Raw genomic sequence first — 6,000 nt, 5'->3', positions numbered from 1 at the left:
TCTTTAAATGAGAGAAAAAAAATAGATATATGGAGTGTAATATTTTGTGTAATCAGCAAATGGTTGCACAGCGAGAGCCCTGCATTTAATTGAATCGAGACAATGTGAGTGTGTCTGCAGTTTCATTATCCTTGTTGGGACTGAGGTGTAAAATTGGAGCCAACTGTTGTTGGAAACTGGACACATGCCTCGGAAAGAGATTTATCTACATTTTCCACAGGAGATTTTTTTTCTATTTATTTTTAGGATGAGATCCCAAGAAGGTGTGAGAGACAAGCCAAGATGCTGGATACCGTCTCCCGCCTCACCATCCATCTGCTCTGGATCAAAAGCGCAGGAGGGTCCAAGAAAGCTCAATGTTCCCAGTAATACAAGCATGAGTTTCAAGACCGCTGGACGAAGCACTTGCAGCGCTGGTTTCCTCAGTCCGCTTCACGCTTGCCTGAGCCTGAACACATGACAAGTAAAACCCGAAGGCACGGGTAAGGTGGGGGTGGAGGGGCAGCTGAACAGGAGGAGGAGGAGGGGAGATGCAAGAAAAGATCCTAAGTGTTTTGATTTGCGAGTGCGCTGGGTGTGCGGATGCATGAATCTGCGTCCTCTCTCACCTTTCTTTTTCCATCTCTCTCTCCTTTCCCTTCCCTCTCTCTTCAAGGTTACTCACTGTTGTTTCCCCAGACTGGAATCACTGCACGCTTCTCTTCTTTTCTGTCGGAGGACCATGTGAGGCTCTTGAATGTAAGTGCCTCCTTTGTTGCTTAATTCACTTTCATTGGGACCATTCCTTTAGAGGCGGTTTAGGGTCTTTTTTTCCCCTCTTCTTCCTCGTAGCACATGCACAATGGGATGTCATACATCGGAGTGGGTCGGGACGGGGTGGGGAGGGGGGTCTAGATTGCTCCATGTGGTCCAAGCGTGGGAGTTTGGATGCACGTGTCTGCCGCTGTCATTGTCTCGGCGTGGCTTTTTGCGCAGCTTTGTTTTTAGTTTTGAACTTGATTTGCTGCATGTGTTGTTCATTGACTTTCGGTTGGCTTTGTGTTTGGTAACCATGAACTCAAGATGCTTCATTAAAGGTCTGCAGGGTCCTTAATTCAACCTCTAAGTACATGAGTAGATGGACACAAAACAACTACCTTTTAAATGGAAACAATAAAATACTATAGTTTGTTATGTAAATATGATCAAATAACTGTAAATTACTGCTTTATTACTATTACTTTACAGTGGTTATACACAATTTGAAGGTACTTAATACCACTATAATTGTCCACATAAAGCCCCTGCATATAGAGTTCTACTGGAAGTCAATGGGTTTTTTGAATGGGTTTTTAGTTAGATAAGGTCTGTGGTTAAACACAAGCCTAAGAGATTTTAACGTTTTGCTCTACAATATAAATTATGTCAGTAGATGCCCAACTCTTGAATTTTGAAGCCTTTATGCATCTTAAAAAAGGCGGCTGCTAACAAGTGTCTTAATGAGACTACTAAACGTCATCATGCCTCGTTGTGTATACTCATGCTCATGCGACGGTGGTGTAGTTTGTCTATAGCATAACGTTAGCTTTTTATTTCTGGCGACTGCATTCACACGTCATTTATGAAGATTCATTATGAAGTATCATAAACTTTTGTTTGTCGCAGAGCTTATTTTCTGCAATAATCAATAACCCAATGGAAAAATCACATTGGCTTTTTGTCGAGGGAACCAGTGCGAAACACGTCATCCCTGCAGCACTCTATTAACTAAACAATCTGGTTGCATTACATTCGTACCTGTGTTGTATTTATTGGGTCATATCTAATCACCTATTACATAATCAATGTGTGGTTGAGCATTTTTAAAACCACTTGTCAACCCACTGAAGTCGAGGACTATCTGTTCTGTGTTGCATGTTAAATTTACACAATGACATATTTATGTTTTACCACTAGATTGTTCGCTGTACCCTGCAACTACCCAGAAGGCCTTTGTTTGTTTATACCAACATATTATCCAATTTATTCTGTGTTTTCTGCGTACATGAGCCAATGGGCAAATTGCTTGTTTGGACTTATGTCCGTATTATGGAAGCCAATGTTCCACATTTGAACTGGATATATCATGAAGCTAAATCTTCCGCTTGTCAGTATAATAGGCCTTGTTTGTTGGCTTTGTTAGTCTCTGTGGTGACCTCAGAGTACTGTTAGAATTATGAGGATGCATCTTATGTTTTAGTCAAAAATGTTCATATGATGCCAGTATCTTCACTCTCACTTTAAAACTACAACCTAAAAATCGCAAGTTGTGTTAATGAGTTAAATAAAATTAGTGGCATTAAAACATAATTGCGTTATTAGCGAGTTAACTTTGACAGCCCTATAAATAATTTAAAGACTGATTTAAATTCGCAAGCACCTTCTATAACAGCAACAACTTTGATTGACACTTTGATTGATATTTCTCATTATATTGTACTTTAATGGAATTATTCGTCTGTGCTCTCAGACGCCTCCATACTGAAGATTATTCACTATAAAGTTCCTCCCTTGCTTTCTACCGCCGGGTTTTAATGCAAATATGTACTCTGCAAAGGTTAAAACTTCATATGATAAGTAGTTCAAATTCCTTCAGGTCTGCATGAATTTCTGTGACGTTTCGGCTTTAAACACCCTCCCATGCTTCACTGCGAAGCAATGTGTCTGAAGTGAATTGCAACTGACGTGGTCGATGAATAATACAGACAGTGTATACACTCGGTTATCAATTATGGACAACTTAACCAAGCTGCATGCTGAACATGGAGGTTTATGGTGAACATGCGTGTTTACCTACACTATATCAGCAGGTTATATTCGTGATTGCCTGCTTTGAATGTCGCCGTGGACTTATTTTTGAACTGGAGCGATGTTCTGGTGAAATGTGTTTGGTTTATTAAAGGCCGGCACACAAACACACACAGCTCTAAATATTGAATAATGATGTAAAGTGGATTTAGCTGCTGGTGCAGTCGGTGGGATTCCTCTGTGGCTGATTGAGCAGCATGAATCTACAACTTACTTAAAGGGGACCTATTATGCTTTAGTACTTTTTCCCTTTCCTTCAGTGTGTTATATGTTTTTTTGTGCATGTAAAAGGTCTGAAAGTTACAAAGCCCAAAGTCAACACCAAATGGAGAAAGACTGCTCCTGAACTGCCTGAAACGCCTTGCTTGAAGTCCCGCCTTTTCTTCCGTAACGTGGTGATGTCACCAAGTAACAAGTTAGAGCGGAGTCCGAAGAGTTTTGGTTCGGGGGGCAGCCAGTATGTGAACAATAAAGTGTTTTTTTTTAACGTTAAAGCATGTAAACATGTTCTAGTAGAAACCCAAAACACAACTATGCACCTGAAAATGAACATAATAGGTCCTCTTTAAGCGCAAGATACATGGAACATATCTTAAAATGCAATTCCCCCCCAGAAATTCCATTTTATATCGATGCAATTCATGTTTCATCCATGTTGAAATGTTTTTTTGAGCCAGATAAAAGCATGATGTTTCTAAAGAATCACATGTTGCAACATGAGTAGATTGCAGGAGTCCTGGTAGAGCATTGACCTTTTGCTTCAATTTGGATGAAACGTTTCATTATTCATTTCTAGCCGAGCCAACAGAAACCGTTCGAGGTAGCCATTACTGTTGTGATCACGGACGTATTTGCAGTTCACAACAACCCCGGTCCCTCCCCTTCCCCATTACGGATTCCACACACTCCGCTCCCTTATCAGTGCTGACATGTGGAGAGAGGAGGCGCTGCTGAATGCAGCAGGATGTGACAGTTGCGTACCTGGAGCTACTGGCGCTGAGCTAAAATGAAGTGAAACGGTGTGTGGAGGAAGGTTCGGAGACATGAACCCAGAGCGTAGATGTGAGTTCGTGGCTTGTCACTTCGAGGAGTAAAGGTGTTGGTGAAAGCCAAAGATGGCTACATAGTGAAGGTATTTGTGTAATTTTTTCAGAAAAAAACCTATAGATTCAATCACTTTTTTATCATGAAAAGGGTCAGTTGATTTTAATATTAGAATATTACATTACGCGTTCAAAATGTCCCTGCAGTATGCTCAAATTATTTTCAGTTTTAACACCCCCATTGCCATATTTGGAGCCCAGCGGGGTCCCGAGCTAGGAGGCCTTGGCATCAGCAACTCCCAATGTGTCCAATCTTTTTCATGCCCGGCCAAACCCCCTGCATTCCAGCTATAAAATCCCATCTCTCTGCCGAGGGACTCGAGAGCTTGGCATTCATGTTTCAGCTCCCCGGCAGCCGAACTCTGGCTCCTCGCCACCTCCTTGTCTTATACCAAAGCCCAGAAAAATTAGTTTGAATGGAGAGAAAGGACAGCGGGGGTTTCGGAAAGAAGTAGGGGGAGTTTTAAATGCAAGCCGAGGCATTTTATTTGCAATGACCCCCTTTCATCCACCCTCGGGGTTTTGGACTGTGTGAATGGGCCGGTTTGTTCTCCGGGTGACCAAACATGGCACTTGAATGTTTATCTGCACAATGACAAAGCTTGAGAGAGCCAAAGACACTTGGTGATGAGATGGACCGTGAACTAGTCAAGTGCCCCTGCTCTGTTCGGCCTCTGCTAAACACACAGCTTTGGGTCCACTGCAGCTCTGGCTGCGTTGGCGATCCAACTTCTCTCAATACAGTGTGTGCTTGTGCCAGCCACTACAGGACAATGGTGGAGTCTTATTATTGTTAAATAGGCTGGGAAACTGGAAAACCGCTACGAGAACTCACACTCAGAATAACAATATTCTTTAATACAATAGGATACAATATAATATTTCAGGAGTTTCTCTCTTGATCAGCCCTGGAGAGTTGCATGCAATTAAGCTGCACTAAGACAAAGCTTTTCAAACTTGTTTGCAACGCAGTTCATGCAATTGCCAATCAAAAATTACCTCGATGGGTTAAGGTTAGGTATTGACCTCAAATGGTTAAGGTTACGCATTGACCTTGAATGGTTAAGGTTAGGCATTGACCTTGAATAATTGAGGTTAGGCATTGACCTTGAATGGTTAAGGTTAGGTACTGACCTCAAATGGTTAAGGTTAGGTATTTTAGGCAAGTTACATAAGAAATAAATTAACATTGACTTGTGTTTTTTAACCACCCATCCACCCTGACATCCTCTCTACACAGTGTTTGTCATTCTTTATACTTCCTGGTACACAAGTACGTGGATTATAGGAATTGATTTCTTGGGATATACAGTATATGAATTACAGTGCATTGCTTTTCATAGGCATATGGTATACAAATGGTGTATGACAACAGCCTGAATTTAATGACATCATAACAAACTAGGCCTGTTTGCTATGAAGCTGTGTGAAACTTAATTGTACCTCATGAGTCAACCACGTTGACTTTATAGTTTTAATATGCAAAGGCGCATTCAGACAGAAACCAGCTCTATGTTGAGGCAATGCAAGGCGCTGTGTTGGTGGGAGCATGTTGTTTCTGGTACCAGTGAGACATTAAATACAATCCAGACAGGCTCATTTGAGTGGTAGGTCTATGAGTTTGAATCAGACGCCAAAACACACAGCGACTCGAATACAATGGGACATGATTTTGCAACTCTGGAAAGTTATCACAGTCGCCAGGTGGAGTAGAAATACAGTGTTCAGGTTACAAAGTAATCCACCAGGAACGGGAACTTGCACGTATTGTGTTAAATGCTGCGTTGCATTACGGAAAAGTTGAACTGTTTTTGCATTTCTTCAATTCATTGGCACCTCTGTTGAGCCAGTGGACAGTGGCCAGACAAACTGTCTTTACTTGGCGATAAATTACTGAAAATAATCCAACAATAAATTATAGAAATGTACCGGACAAAAACAGTTCTCAAAAAGGCTCCATGAGGAATGTACAGCGCTACCTGGCATCCTACAGCCTCTTCAGCAAGCGGCACTGGAGCGGCAGGGCCTCCTTGGTAGAGGGCTCTGCCTGTGCTTATATAACTAGGGTTAC

At 41.7% G+C, this 6,000-nt stretch overlaps 1 protein-coding gene across 2 annotated transcripts in view; it reads left to right on the top strand.

Moving 5' to 3' along the window:
- Positions 1 to 340: 340 nt before the first annotated feature.
- LOC141762904 (E3 ubiquitin-protein ligase Midline-1-like) overlaps positions 341 to 6,000 on the top strand; it is a 63,885-nt gene continuing 58,225 nt past the window's right edge. The window contains exons 1-2 of one of the 2 annotated variants that reach the window (XM_074627056.1): positions 341 to 482; positions 656 to 738. The gene's annotated coding sequence lies outside the window, so the exon portion shown is untranslated. Of the gene's footprint in view, positions 483 to 535; positions 739 to 6,000 lie in introns of those variants that run through there. The other variant, XM_074627055.1, reaches the window with a different exon arrangement.

The sequence above is a fragment of the Sebastes fasciatus genome, chromosome 24 (genome assembly GCF_043250625.1).
Source record: "Sebastes fasciatus isolate fSebFas1 chromosome 24, fSebFas1.pri, whole genome shotgun sequence".
Taxonomy (NCBI): Eukaryota; Metazoa; Chordata; class Actinopteri; order Perciformes; family Sebastidae; genus Sebastes; species Sebastes fasciatus.
The sequence above is the reverse complement of the archived record's forward strand: the minus strand, read 5'-3'. Positions and strand labels throughout refer to the sequence as shown.